General features: G+C 41.6%; 1 protein-coding gene across 8 annotated transcripts in view; it reads right to left on the reverse strand.

Moving 5' to 3' along the window:
* The window catches only part of LOC138245916 (uncharacterized), a 191189-nt gene that overhangs the window by 55121 nt on the left and 119789 nt on the right, over positions 1-16279 (reverse strand). The window lies entirely within an intron of this gene.

Genomic DNA, 16279 nt, shown 5'->3' on the forward strand with positions numbered 1-16279 from the left:
TACTTCTTAACATGTGCAAAGAAGGTTAGATAACACTGTGTGGTTAGCGATCTTTAAGTAGATAGCTACTCTGTCTCAAGGAGCACATCTTCAACACCAACAACACTCCAAGCTGGCTCCCCACAAATGTCTGTTGTACAAAATTGGATTTTTGAGCAGGGAGGGCGAGAGGTCACAGTCTTGATGTGAACTATCACTATGCCCAATCCAACTCCAAATGTGTACACCAGTTTCAGTGAGGAATCTCTAGCTCACCATTGGGGACTTGTCTCAAGCAGCAAGGTTTTCCTCATAGAAATGTATGTGGTTCATGTGCAACAATACCAAAAGAATAATATAGAGAATAAAGAACTTAAGCCTTCTAAATGAATCTATCTAAACAATATCAGTAAAAATTATGATATTGATGAGAAAAATGACACATTAATAAAGATGTTAGATATAAAAATTGATCTCCATTTCCTCAAAATAATTTTTTTTCTGTTTTGGTAAACAGGAGTTTGCACAACATGGCTGGAGGAGACAGAAGTAAATGTTTTCAGGTATTGATAGAAAGAATTCTTCCAGCAGCTTCATTATGTGAGAAACATGCTTTTAGATGAATTATGCGCAAATGTTCTTGTTAAAACACCTATTGATTGCAAGTGAGATTATATCATTCTTATCATACAGTGATTTAGGGCTGGATGTATGAAGGCATTTTGCATTTGCAAATGGTGCGAATCTCAAGATTCCACCGTTTGTAAATGCATAATCGCCTTTCACGAAGTATGAAAGGCATCACAGTGCAATTGTAGGGAATCACAATTTTCAGCCATTCCCTAAAATTACGACTCCGAATAGGGAATCACAATTTGTAATTCCCTAAATAGGAAATCGCAAATAGGGAATACCTAGTTTCGATTACCTATGCACGTGTATCATGCATTTCCTAAATGTGAACTGGGTATTTAGGAAATGCAATTACCACCAAGTCCAAGTTGGTGGTAACCATGTGCAATTTTAAAAAATGCACTGAAAATGAATTTTTTAAAGTGCCATGTAGTGGCACTTGCCCCCTCGGGCATGTGTGTGCTTTACATGTGCACATTTTCTCTGGGGTTGGTGCATCAAAGGGGGCTTTAGGCCCCCAGCTCCGTTAGATTTGCATTTCTTAATTTGCAAATTCCTAAAAGGAATTCACAAATTAGGAAATGCAAAACCAATCACACCTATGGCCCTTCAGGCCCATAGGGATGAATGGAGTCTCATTCCCTAATAGCAATTACCTAATAGCGATTGCAAATTTTAAGAAATCACTATTAGAGAATCGCTATTTTCTTACATACCAATAATCGGATTATTCTAAAAAGAAAAAATACAGACATTATACTTGAACATAAAATTCTGTGCCCTACTACCTACTGACAGACACTATCACCAACAAATCAAAATGCAAGGATACTACTGTTTTAGAGGAAAAATGAGTGCATGCAATCGGTGTTTTTATCACTTCACTAATCTTGGCAAAATATAGATACCAGCATAACCTAATTGACATGATATTTTTCTCCAAAATATTACCAGTTCTCAAAAAATCACCTTCATGTAAATGCTGTAGAAATGTTCTAGAGAATGCTAAGTACGTTCACATATTTTTGTTGTCTGATGTACAATAAACAAATACTGGCAACCAAATCACAGTCCAGTAGATGAAACAATAAACATTATAACCAACCTGACACTCCTGGATTGCATCTGCCTCCCGTAAGTGTGAAAACAAAATATTTTAAAAAAGTGTTAATATGTATGGAGCTATCACTGCTTGAAACTAAAAGAATACTGTAGCACAGTGGTTCCCAACCTTTTGACTTCTCTGGACCCCCACTTTATCATTACTGGAACCAGGGGACCCCCACTGAATCATTATTGGAATATGGAGACCTCCCCCACTGAGTCATTACTGAAAGGTGAGGACCTAATCTGTTAATATTATTTAATTTTCTGAGTAGTCGCGGACCCCCTGAGGAGGCTTCACGGACCCCCAGTGGTCCCGGGACCACAGGTTGGGAACCACTGCTGTAGCACAACCATATAAGAACTTAGGAAACAAATTCCAAGAAACTGCAATCATCAAGCACACCACTGAATCCCAAAGACGAATGAGACAATAGGTTGAGGTGCTGCTAAAAGTCCCCTATAGATGATGGTTTAATAGTCTTTCAAGGATACGCATATTAGCACTGAGCATCAGAGATCAATTTAAATGAACACAAACAAATTATAACTAAACCTAACACTTTTTCCTTTACTATTGCTAGACATTCTTAAGGTGAAGAACAAAACCGAGGTGACTAGTAGGTATGATCTATGAATGTTGGCCGAGTAATGCGACACACATCAGAGAACTACCTGCTCGGAATTTTTAAAACCTCTCCTTGCTTTTTGCCTCTACACAACTAGTGAGCTTGTCTTGTGCTCAAATGCACCCTTAACATGGACAGTAGACAAGTAGGTACTGCAAAGTAGTAGTGGGGCTCTGTGAAAGCAGGAATTTTCCCAGTCACTTTCCAAAAAAGTGATACATTGTTATCCCCAAAGAGTCAAGCATTTTGGTAGATTTTGAACTACAAATGCTGAACTTTGATGAATACAGTACACACTACCAAACCGCCAAAACACTCCATGCAGAGGACCTGATTTGAATAAAAACCCATAATTGTTTTAGGGGGTGGGACATGGCGGTCATCGACTGGGGAAACATGGTGGCCACTAACACTCAGGCTGGAAGCTCTCTGCCTCGCTAGAGTTATGGTGAGCAACTGATCGCACCTTGCTCCCTCTCACCTTGGGCTTTCCTGACGTGGCTTCGTGGGAGCGATGCAACAGGAAGTGGATGGGCGGCCCAACGTCTCCTTTCGATCTTGCTTCCTCCACACAACATGGTCTCTTGGGTGTGGGGACGATTTGGCTCCTGTGGTAGCGTGCAACCCTACGGCTTCACTTGGGACTGCGTGCCTCGGACCAGATAAGCTTCCGGGGCATCATAGGCAGTGTCAGCACAAGCTGGCTGTCAAAACTCTTCCTCTCTCCTACAGTTCTATCAACTTGGGCAGTGCAGGACAGGCACTTACAAGCTCTATGACCCTCAAATGCGGCGTATCTGGGCCAAGGTCCCAGAACAGATGCCAAGGATCAGTAAAATCCTCTGTTAACATCAGGTAGGTGTACAGTAAAGGAGCAGACCGGCTGTGGTCCACAAGTCCTCCAGACTCACTCCGAACAGGACCAGAGGCCAGAAACAAGTGTACCACAAGGGGCAGCAAGGGGAGCTCTATGCTATCTCAACATAGGGAGGAGGAACTTGGTGGGCCACAGAGCCAGAACGGGGGGGGGGGGTTAGTCTGTCCATGCAAAATGTAGGGGGAGAGACAGAGGCACAGTAAGCATAGCTAGTGGGATGGTAAGAATCAGGCCCTCTCTCAGATCCTTTTCAAGGTTCAAAGCACCCAAGAGAACTCAAAACAGCCTAACATACTGGCCACTTTAACTTTCCCCATCAACGTGGTTCCGGGTCGTCCATACTTGCCTGGCTTATTGGATGACACAGGGTCCAACCCCACAGACACAGGGTCCAAACCCACAGACCAGTTCCAAGGGTTTTCCCAGGGGTCTACCGGGGAAAAAGGAGTAGTAGTAGTCACATCTACACTATTGCACGAAGAAGGCAGAATGCAGCGCATTACAAACCAGGAGGGCACAGAAACCCTACCACGCACCCTGATGGAGTAGATTAGAATTAAGGCCCATATTTATACTTTTTTTGTGCCACATTTATGCCATTTGTTTTACAGAAAAGCGACACAAACTTACAAAATATAATTCTTTTTTGTAAGTTTGCGCTGCTTTTGCATCAAAAAATGACGCAAATGTGGTGCAAAAAAAGTATAAATATGAGCCTAAGTTTGCATTATCTGAGTCTAACCAGACCAAACTTTGGGGAGCATGTGATAGTTTGGACACTAAAATACCAGATCTGACTGAGAGGTTTAGCGCTATGGAAGCTTCCTTAGGAGCATTACATGCAGAGGTAGAGAGAGCAACAGTAAAGAAATACAGGCATTGAAACTTGGCAAAAAAGAACTCTGTGAAAAATTGGAGTCCAGGGAAATAACTCTAGGTGGAACAATTTAAGATTCCTTAATATTCCTGAAGGAGTGGAAGGAGAGAATATAAACAAGTTTGTTATAAACCTGAGTAAGGAACACATTCCCTCAGTTGCCCATACAAACCTTGACCACGAGATACAGAAAGTACATCCGGACCCTTTTAGGAGAAATACCATCATAGATAGACCCAGGAAAATATTGGTTAATTTTAGCTCCTATTCTCTAAAAGAGCAGATCCTTACAGAGGCTCTAAAAGCAAAAAGTTTTATGAGAGGGGGATGGTCCTTTAGTATTTGGTATGACATCTCTAAGGCAACCCAAAATCGGAAATGGGAATTGGGGAAATATATTCATGAGCTAAAATTGTTAGGAGCCACACCACAATTGAAGTTTCCTGCTAGTCTAAGGGTAATGTGGAACGATAAAATGCATAACATTAGGGATCCTTCCGAGGTTGAGAGGCTGATAAATCAGATCAAGATGAAACTCTAATTCTTCCGGAGAGGCGGAGCTCAAGGTATGATGTATACCTAGTTTGTTTAAGGGGAGGGTTCCCCAGGGAGTGGTGGGTGGGGGTGAAATTGGGGGTGGTAGAAGGGCACTGAGTATGATGTTTAGGATAGGCATTCACATGGTGGGGAGTATGAGGGAGAAAATAAAAAAAATAATAGTCCTCTACTATGGTTATGACCACTTCAAGAACTTGAGAGCGGTTCTAGGAACACGATGAAGGGCCCAGGGGTTTTACACAGCCTAAAAATCTTAAACTGGAATATAAATGGCCTCAGAATAGTCAATTGAAAGAGGACCATCTTAGAATTCCTGAAGCTTTCAGATAACAATGTCATATTGTTACAGGAAACACACTTACGCAGGAGGAAGGGGGAAAAATGTTCAAGGGGCAAAGATGGATCAACCAACTTGCCTGTACTGATGCAACATGAGGGGGTGCCGATTATATTATAGAAATCTGTCCAAGGCCACCTGGAGAATTTCATTGCAGATCTCAGGGGAAGGTGGTTTATTGCTAATATTAAAATACATGGCATAGTTTACTCTTTTGTAACCTACTATGGTCCAAATACGGATGATCCAGCTCCTCTCAGGGAGCTCTACAACCAACTAGCTGCGTGTCAGAACCTTTTAATAATAGGAGGGGATATCCAATTTACTAAGAATGAGAGCGTGCTTGCATCACATAATGGAGAATATGGGTTTAATAGATCCCTGACAAAGGTGAGCCGTTCAGGCTAAGGGTATACTTACTACAATAAGAAATATGGACACGCCTCTAGAATCAATTTTTTCTTGACGGCTGTTAGGCTGGGGAATAAGCTTAAGAGGGTTTCACACCAGCCAGTGCACCTCTCAGACCACTCAGCTGTGCAAGTTGAACTCCTCCTCGCTGGCTGGCTTTTACTCCCACTAAATGGACCCTCGAGAGATCACACTTAGGAGAGCAACAGATCATCAATTCCTTGAAGTGAGGCTGCAGAATATTTTTGAGCTATACAAGGGTTCTGCCCCAATCCACGTAATATGGGATACATACAAAATCTTTATTTGTGGGAGACTGATCAGCTATGCAGCATATAGAAGGAAGGAGAACAATAATACAATGAAGAAGTTGGAGTTGAAGATTGGAGAACTATATGGGATGCTCAACAGCTGTAATGAACCCCTCGGACAAGTAGGTCTACAAAAACAGATTAAAGAGACCAAGGAATCCTTTGATGAATTTTTAGAGGTAGTTGTGCATGAAAAATGGGAAGCTAGTACGCAGGCACACTACAAATATCGAGAGGTGTGGGAGGTTATTAGCTTGGAAGGTCAGGAGTGAGAATGCCAGGAATGTGATCAAAGAAATAGTGATTAAAGAGACCAATGAGTGTGAAGATTCTGACACTGAGAGGGCCTTTGATAACTTTTCTGTGGCCTCTACACTGACACTGTTTAATCTAATGAAGAGGAAATAGATACATGGTTAAACAAGGATGCCCTTCCCACATTAGATCAAGATATGCAACAATACCTCAACCAACAGATCAATATAGCAGAAGTAGACCAGACCATGGGGGGGTTAAAGAAGGGGAAGGCACCAGGCCCGGACGGCATACCTAGTGAGTAACATAAGGTGTTAAAAGAGAAGCTTACCCCAGTCCTGATGAACCTAATGAATGTGCTGTTCACAGTAGCCTCTTCTGTCCCAGCCTCATGGAATGAAGTCATTATAACCTTAATTTTAAAGCTGAATAAAGATCCTAAGAGCTGCAAGTCATACAGACCCGTATCCTTGCTTAGTAACGATTATAACATTCTTGCACAATTATTGGCCAAAAGGTTAGGTAAAGTAACGGGAAGGCTGGTTCATGGTAACCAGAAAGGTCTTATGAGTTGGTTTCTGCAATAGATGTAGCAAGAGATACTCTCCTCTGTCCATTATGACCATTGATGCAGCTAAGGCATTTGATGAAGGGAGCTGGCCCTTCTTCCAGGCAGTGATCAAGCAGAATGATTTAGGAGACAATTTTCTTAAATAATAAACACGATCTATAAATCCCCTTCAGAGAAGATCCTAGTGAATGGTAACCTTACACAACAATTTTGAATTGGAAGAGGTACACGGCAAGGGTGCCCACTGTCTCCCTTATTGTTTAACCTATATATTGAACCACTCGATAGAAGGATCAGGCAAGACCAGGGGATTCTGCCTTTTCAGTATCATGACTGGATCAAAAAAGAGGGTCTGTATGCGGATGATCTATACACAAGATTTCCCAAGCTCTTTTCCAGCAATCTAAGACATCTTAAATATTAAATGACTTTGGGAAAGTTTTAGGCTATTTAATCAATGCTGATAAGTTGGAATTGATTCCCTGGAATAGCCCTGTGGACAACCCTTTAGAAAAGGAGGAAATCCGATAGTTGGGAGTTCGAATGGTGAAAGATTTGGGAAACATGGCACAGGTAAATTTCAATAAAATCATGTCAGAAATTAAGAGACTCCTCCATTCATGGGCATATTTCCCACTCTCTATTCTAGGGAGAACAAACTTAATTAAAATGATGATCCTGCCTAAGTTTACTTTCATGTTTAATGCCTTACCTTTACACTTTAGGGCTGAGTGGTTTCAAAAACTACAGGGGGAAATTTCTAGTGTTATCTGGGCAAACGAAAGCACAAGAATTCCCTGGAAGTAACTATGTAAAAGGAAAATAGACTTGGACATTGCTCTTCCAGACTTTCAGCTATACTGTTGGGCTTTCCAACTGAAAATCACCAGGTTACTGCTATCTAAGGGGTACCAGCAGGCATCGCCTCAGCTGCATGCATTAACAGAAGACTTACAGGATGAAGGTAATTACTTTCTCTTCAAATTCGGCCATCCGAAGTACTACAAAAAGGTTAGACTTCGATTGTTAAATGGAGCCTGAAGAGTATGGTTCCAAGTGAGAAGAATTCTAGGAATCCCATATTGCAGTGAGATGGCCCTAATATGGAATTCGCGGGGACCCTGCGATGCTTTAAAGATGCCTTGGCAACTTGATTAATACACACAGGTATAATAAGATGGGGACAACTGGTCGAGGAGATTCTCTGCTCACATACAACTCCTTAGCTAGGTACACAAATAGCAGGCTATCCAGATTCAAATACCTCCAAATAGTGAGTTGGCTCCATGGGAAACCTGAGGTGGGGCTCAGAATGAAATGGGAAGAGGATATACAAAGTACACGGGAACTAAAGAATGAGGTATCTAAATGGTGCTTGACTTTATTTCCGGCGGAGGATGGCCCCCTCTCACTGTCGGAAGCTGTTTGGAAGATGGACCTACCCTCATCCGACATCCTGCACCTTGGGCAAGTATCAATGTGCACGCTTTGGTCTGCTGTGAAGTCCACACTTCTCAGAAGAAACAATTTGTTTACTATGTACAGGGCCTAATGGTCGCTGAAAAAACTGGTGAAACTAGGAGTTCCGAAGTGTGCCTTGGAGAAAGTAGATGACATGCATCTACTGTGGCACTGTCCAGATATCCAAACATTCTGGCAAGACGTGGGTAGCCATAATGAGAAGAGATGTAAAGGTAAGCCTGGCTTTGGTTATATTTGGCATACAGGAAGGAGTAGGAGAAGGTCCAAGAGGCGTGCCAGGGAAACTGCAGTCTCATCTTATTTTTTCACCTGGTACTAATTGTGCATAGTGAAATCTGTGTTAACTGGCTATCTAAGTCCCTCCTATGCATACAGACTTGTTATATTCTGCAAAAAGGATTGGCAGGTTAGATTGTGTTAATGGTTTGGAGAGACGGGACAAATTGTGGGAACCCCTTTTTTCTTTGTCATCTAGCTAGCTCCATGTAAAGATTATTCCACAGAAGTCCTCTTCTTTTTCACAGGTTTCCTTTATTGTAGATAAGCAGTCATAACACCTTCAGCAGTCATCAGACACAGCCTTCCTGATCTCCACCTAGATTCCTTCTCCCCACCATTCTATTCCTGACATCAGCTTCCCGCATCATCACATTCTGGATTCCATGAAGGAGATGCTTCCCAATAGTAACATCTCCACACACCTCTCCCCTTTCATTATAACTTAAAAATTAAAAGGACAATGAATACAATATAGTCAACTATGTACAAGAATATAGAGCATCAGGTAGATTTCAACGATTAAGTTTGCAAACACTTCCCATGTTCCATGTGGAACCATTTTCTAAAACCACCACATTTTTTTTTACATTCAGCACAAGTTGAGGAGGAAAATATTTACTCTCTCCTTTAAGAACAATACATTTCTTCCTTACTGTCACTCAATCTCCTCTCTGTATATGCTTAGATTTCACATTCATTCTTCTGTTATAGTGCGTGGCACACCTTTCCTGCATTTTCTCAACCTTTGCCCTTATTGACTCTCTGTTAACTGTCACCTTCTTATTGGTCCTCAACCACACCGGACACTCCAACACACCAGGTTTCCTTCCCTTTAATAATACAAAAGGTGACATTCCCGTTATTGAATGGGGAGTCGTTCGATAGGTCCATATCATCTTACTCAATTCTTTCTTCCACGGAAGTTGATTCGCCAAGGATAACTGTATGTTCTCTATTATCAACCGGTTTACCCTCTCCACCAGACCATTGGCTTGTGGATGGAAAAGTGCCACCCTCTTGTGTCTAATTCCAACTCTTTGTAGATAGTCAGTCATCTCTGATGATATAAATTGAACTCCATTATCGGATACAATAGATTTAGGTATTCCCTCTTCCATAAATGCCTCCTCAAAGAACTCTATCACTACTGAGGTTTTCACATGCTCAACCACCTTAGTAATGAACCACTTGGAATGATAATCTACTAACACCAGTATATATGTGTACCTCACCCCCAGACTGGATATAGGTCCAATGAAGTCTACGGCCAATTTTTCCCATGGGCCATTAGGAAATTTCACAGGAGCTAGAGGTACCTGTCTTAACACCTTGGTCTTATCGCTGTTGGCACACGCCACACAATTTTTTACTGCTTCTTCCACCTGCACATCCATCTCAGGCCACCAGAATGTCTGTCTTACCTTTCTTTTCATTATTCCCCTGCCCAGATGTCCTTGATGAGTAATCTCTATAATGTGTTAACGTATACTCACAGGTGGAACAAGCTGATCCCTTCTTAATAATCTTCCATCAACTATACTTAATTGATCTCTAATTCTGAAATACCTTACCAAATCACAATCACGTTCATCACTACTCTTCCAACCATTGACTACCCTTTCCTTTACAACCTGCATAGTGGGGTCACTGATTTCTGCCTGTTCCCGTTCTTGTGCCGTTATAGCCATCTCTCCTAAAATAGTACACACAACATCTTTTGACCCTTCTTCCTGAAACTCCCATCCATCCACGGGGGCCCTAGACAAATAGTCCGCCATAACATCCCTACTTCCCTTCACAAATTCCACAGTAAAGTTGTAATTCAATACTGACAACAACCACTTGGAAATGCGCGGGGTAATACCGCCCTCCAGACCACGTCCTCCCTTAAAAATATAGGTTAGTGGTTTGTGGTCAGTCTTCAATTTAAAGGGTAAACCCCACAAATACAACTTAAAATGGTTTATTCCCCAACAGCAGGCTAAGGCCTCTCTCTCTATTACAGAGTATGAGACTTCAGCACCTTGTAATCTCCTTGATGCAAAACCAATGATGCGTACCTCACCTTCCTTAATCTGAGTTAACACAGCTCCAACACCCACACTACTAGCATCAGTAGTTAGGAAGGTCTTGGCACATGAATCAAATATTCCTAAAGTGGGAACCTTTGAGATATGGCCCTTCAGTTCTTGAAAGGAGTGCTTACAATTTTCATCCCACTCATACGCCACTTCTCTCTTCATAAGTTTCCTTAACGGTTCAACTATCTCAGTAAAGTTCTTAACAAATTTGGAACAATACTCTGCAAGTCCCAGAAACGACCTCAGTTCCTCTTTCGAATCAGGTTCTGGAGCATGCTTAATTGCAGAGACAATACTTTTCTTTGGTCTAATTCCATGCTCATTTATTCTGTGTCCCAAATATGTTACCTCTCGCTTGCAAATTTGACACTTCTCCCTTTTAATCGTTAAGCCATTCCTCTTTAACCTGTGCATTACTTCGTGAAATAGAAGATCATGATCAGATTCATCTTCCCCTACGATCAATATGTCATCCTGGAAACATAATACGCGACTCATGTCCCCAAAAACTCGCTCCATTATCCTTTGGAACACCGCAGAGGCAAGCCCAAAAGGCATCCTCTTATATCTAAAAGCCCCTAACAGAGTCACAAAGGATGTTAAATGCCATGAGTCAACATGCAGATTTATTTGGTGGTACGCGGAGGACATATCCAGGACACTGAATGTATTGCCTTTAGCTTTCACTGATAACATCTCCGTAATGTTTGGAAGGGGTTGACGATCAACCCATATGCATTTGTTGAGGTCCCTAAGTTGAATGCATAAGCGAATCTTCCCATCTTCCTTTGGTGCAACCACCACCGGAGCCAACCATTCCGAGGATTCGATTGGTTCAATGATGTCTTCTTTCAATAGTTTTTCCAATTCTTGTTTCAATGGCTCCCTCATTAAATTTGGAACATTTCTTACTTTGTGTACTATAGGTGTAGTATTTCTTTTCACTATGATCTTATGCGCAAACCCCTTTAAAAGGCCCAATTTAGAGGAGAAAACTTCTGGATACTTTGCAACTAAATCATGTTCAAGAGGTTTGGTTACAACACCAATACTTATCTCCTCGGTAAGTGACACAGGTTCTTTCGCGTTAGGGTTCAAAATTATTCCCAGGTCCCTCTGATGGCGCCAACCAAGGAGATTTGTTCCATAGTCTGTGATGTACACTTTCCCCTGAATGATCCTCTCTTTGAAGGAAATAGTCATCCAGCACATTCCTATAATCTCTATTTTCCTTCCTGCGTATCCCACAGCTTTTATATCAGTAATTGTCAGGTTTTTGTGCAAAAGATTTGCCCATCCAAAATCAAATACTTCTTTCAAAATAAGGGTGAACAAGCTTCCTGCGTCTACTTGCTTGGATATGTGGTTTATCTAGTGCTTCAGTGCTTTCCTCTTTGACTCCCTGAAGTGAAATTTCCTCACAGTTGTGGGAAACCAATTCTCCATGGACCGTCAAGATTATATCTTCCATAGTTTCGCAGATGTCTTCTACCTCTTGAACCATCTTGTTATCTATACCAGATTTGAATTTGCAAATGTTTGCAAAATGCCCCTTTTTCCCACAATTGCGACAAATAGCATTCCTGGCAGCACATGTTTTACTGGAAGCTATATGCCCTGGGGCATCACATCGATAACATTTTATAACTCTCCATTCTTGCATTTTACGTTTCTCCTCTTTATTCACTCTCACATCATCACAATTCTTATCACACTTATTCCATTGCATTGCACAGCGAGATTCTTCTTTCTTTTTAACTTCCGTCACAATTCCTTGTTCAACTTGCTTAAGATTTACATCGATTTCTTACAACCATATAGCTGCATGCTCCATCCTTTTAGCAATCTGTATTGCCTCTTCCAAGTTCGGGTCCTTCATCAATAATTTTTCCTGTATTCTTTTATCACTCGCACACCTCACAAGCTGGTCTTAGGGAATCTAGTAACTGATCAAATTCGCAGGATAATGCCAGGCCCCTTAGACTTGCCACATAGGATGCAATGTCTTCATCATTTTGCTGTACTCTTGAAAAAAACTTGTGACGTTGTAATACAAGATTCGTCTTTGGGGTAAATTGTATATCTAGCATCTGTACAGACATGTCAAAGACATTAGTAGGCTGGCCATCTCCCACTCCTAGCGATACCTCTGGTAAATTTTCATATATCCTTATACCCTCAATGCCAAGGTGATGCAATAATATAGCTTGATGTCTTGGAGGAGCATATCAATCACTGCCAATAGCCAACATGTAGGTGTTAAAGAGTTTCTTCCATTGTTTCCAGGGTATAGGTGGATCACCTGGAGTTGCTAGAAATGGTGGGGGCGCTGATATGCTTTGATCACCCATCTTCTTTCTTTTTTTTTTCTGTGCTCTAAATATCTGTTACTTTTTCCAGTAAAATATGTGTTCTCATTGATTGCATAAATATCTGTTTTTCACACATCAAGTTGATAGGTAGAAAAGAAATAGTCTTTCTTCACTTTTCTTTTATTTTCCTTGAAACAGTCTTTCTTCACTGTTTTAAGTTTCCACTTCCTTCTTCTTTATAATTAGACGTTGGCTGAAGTCTCGGTAAGAGTTATAATTACTTGCTGTTTGCTTGTTGCCTTATGCACGTTTGGCATATGTGCGCGTTATGTGCGCGTGTCAGTTTCCGAGTGTCAGAAATAGTTATTTCCTTTCAGCGCGTCTAGAAACACTGTCTTGCCTTGCCTCGCACGCGTTCTGCTACACACGCTTGCGCTTGACTCGAGCTATGCAAGACAGTGTTCCTTTTAAAGTAAGCAGCGCGCGGCAAGGCAGTGTTATTTTAGAATAACCAGCGCGCGGCAAGACAGCGTTATTTAAAAATAACCAGCGCGAGGCAGCGCGGAGAGTTATTCAGTTTATGATCCAAACGGATTTGAACTATTGTGTATTGACGCGTATGCTATTAAGTTGCCGGCACAAAAGTTTTAGTTCAAGGGAGCTGAGTAACTTATAATTTCATAATTTGAAATACCTTTTAGAGGTTTCCTCAAAGGCCAGAAGGTTATAATTGTTCATGAACTCCAGGAGTGAAGGTGTTCCTAAGCCTGTCTCCTGCACAGGTCCCTCGTCGCCAATGTAAAAAGTATTCCACCGAAGTCCTCTTCTTTTTCACAGGTTTCCTTTATTGTAGATAAGCAGTCATAACACCTTCAGCAGTCATCAGACACAGCCTTCCTGATCTCCACCTAGACTCCTTCTCCCCACCATTCCATTCCTGACATCAGCTTCCCGCATCATCACATTCTGGATTCCATGAAGGAGATGCTTCCAATAGTAACATCTCCACACTCCACCACTGTCATCTAAGAGTAAGTGGGAATTAGGGTGGGCTTAGCTCATTTTTTTCTTTCTTCCATGTGTCGATTGAGACCTGCTTCAAGAGGCTAAATCCCTTAGGGATTTGGGCTGTGCTACTCGCACATTCATGGTACCTCCCGCCTTCTGTCATAGATGAGGACTTAAAAAAAACACACAAAAAAAACATAATTATTTTGGTTGTATCAGTAAAACGAAAGATCCACAGCATCAAAGTCAGGAGAGATATCGAAAATAATTACTTTTGAAAATATGACAATAATATCACAATTTTTTCATGCACAGTTTTTGCAGTTTTCATCATTTTGCTTCAGAAATTCAATGCCTAAAACACTGCCTGCAGATTACCCAGACCTGGATGTCCAGAGCCTACCTGAAGCTCAGCTTATCGCAACAGAACTCCTGTTTTTTGTAGAATAACAAGCAAGAAATAGTAGAAGTCTGGCTCAATGACAGAAACCTTGATGACTTTGACCTCCAAAATTCACGTATTACCAAGTCACTTGGCTTCACCCAAGAAACTGACCTCACCCTCAAGGAACACATTGCCGAAAAAAGGCAACCTGCTATTTGCTCTCTCTTCTAAACAAAGGTAAATAATTGTTTCCAGAAAGAGATTTCAGAACTGCTGTTCAAGCCGTCATACTCTTGTGTATTTGTATGGTGGTGAACACCCTGCTCCAGGGCCTCCCAGACTTGATACTGCCACCCCTTAATTGTACTCTGCATGTCCAGGACCTGAAGAAATATGATCACATCATCCCAACTAGATGGAACTCCATTGGCTCTCCTTGCAGGCCCGCACCATCTTCAAAACCTGCTTCATCATTTATAAAACTATCACAACCAGCATCCCATCTTATCTTGCAGAAGGCTATCTGTACACCCACAGCCAGGACACCATCAGACTGGAAAATAAAAAAATGGAAAAAAGAAAAAAACAAGGCTACTGTTTTTTTCCATCTACGCACCTAGAATCTGGAACAACATCCCTTTATTCATCAGGACCGACCCAACGCTACTTCAATTTATGAAAGAGTTGAAGATGCATTTCTTCAAAGAACTATACATTGGAATGCATTAACAGTCCACAAACTAGCTACCTCTTCTATGGCCTGTTGGCTGTATGCTGGCCTTCGACCATGTACAGAGTTTCCTTTATTTGGCTAAGTTTGTGCTATACAAGTAAAGTGGACATCCACAAAGCAAATACAAATAATGCCCCACCACAGAAAGAAGAAATTGTTGCCGCTATCCGATCTCTCAAGAACTGAAAAATTCCTGGCCTAGGCAACCTAAATACAAAAAAGTTCAAGACAGAGTCTGAAACATCAGCCATGATTTTTGAACCACTGTTTACATCAATTTGGGAGGGAAAGAAAGCACCAGATAACTGGAAGCAAGGCACCATCATTAAGATTGCAAAGAAGGGACCATTACCAACCATGACAACTGCCATGGAATAACCCATCTGACAATCCTTATTAAAATCCTGGTGAATGTTTCTGATTTTTCTGATGCCACTGACAAACCATTAAGAAAAGAACAGGCTGGGTTCCACAAAGGTAGAAGGTGTGTTGACCAGCTCCTTCCTCTAAGCAACGTCATAGAGCTGTGCACGGCGTGGCAGAGTCAACTATACATCAACTTCATTGATTTTGAGAAACCCTTTGACAGGATCCATCCCAGCAGATAGTTCTGCTCATTAAGAGATCCTAGAATAATTTTACCTGCAAGGTGGGAGATAATGAGTATAGCTTTGAGATCAGGGATGCATGATGTCAGCATTGCTCTTCAACCTAGTCATTGAATGAGTGATGTGATGCACAACAGAGAACCAAGGCAGAGGCATCAGATTTAGCTTATTCTCTGCACTGTAGTCCCTTGACTATGCGGGTGACCTTGCCTGCTCACTCACACACCAGTATATGCAGGACAAGACATCTCCCTCAACATCTAGGCACAGCATCTATGCATAGCAACACAAAGAAATCAGAAGTCATGCCACTCAACTTCTGAACCCTTTCGCCAAAGTGAATGGGGATAACCTAGCCATGATGGAAGAGTTCACCTATTTAGGCAGTACTATCAAACATGATGGAGGGACCGTTACTGCCATCATCTAAATCAGGCCCTAAATCTTTAAAATATACATTGAGATGATTTTGGCTCCACTCAGAGGAGTATTGTGCTTTCACCTTATGCTAACCCACTGGTTTTTAAACCGTGCTGTAGGAGTCCCAGAGGGGGCACAGAGGAATGCCAAGGAGGGTGTGGGGCACTGGGCAAGAGGAGCACTTAGTCTATTCCAGGAAAAAGCAACCAAATATAATGCTTAAAACAGTGCTGTGATTTTAACGAAAAAAACACAACAGCATCTCTGTAATGGGCCAGCATAATATCTTTTCTATGCTCAATCCCGGCTGGGTAGGTGTCAAACAGGATGTAGGTAATCCACCTTTTCTGCATGATCACCACAGATATTTCACCTTTTTTCACCTGTTTCACCTTTAGCTGGACCCTATTTTTGCTGGTTTGAAAACTC

This window comes from Pleurodeles waltl, chromosome 7 (assembly GCF_031143425.1).
Source record: "Pleurodeles waltl isolate 20211129_DDA chromosome 7, aPleWal1.hap1.20221129, whole genome shotgun sequence".
Lineage (NCBI taxonomy): Eukaryota > Metazoa > Chordata > Amphibia > Caudata > Salamandridae > Pleurodeles > Pleurodeles waltl.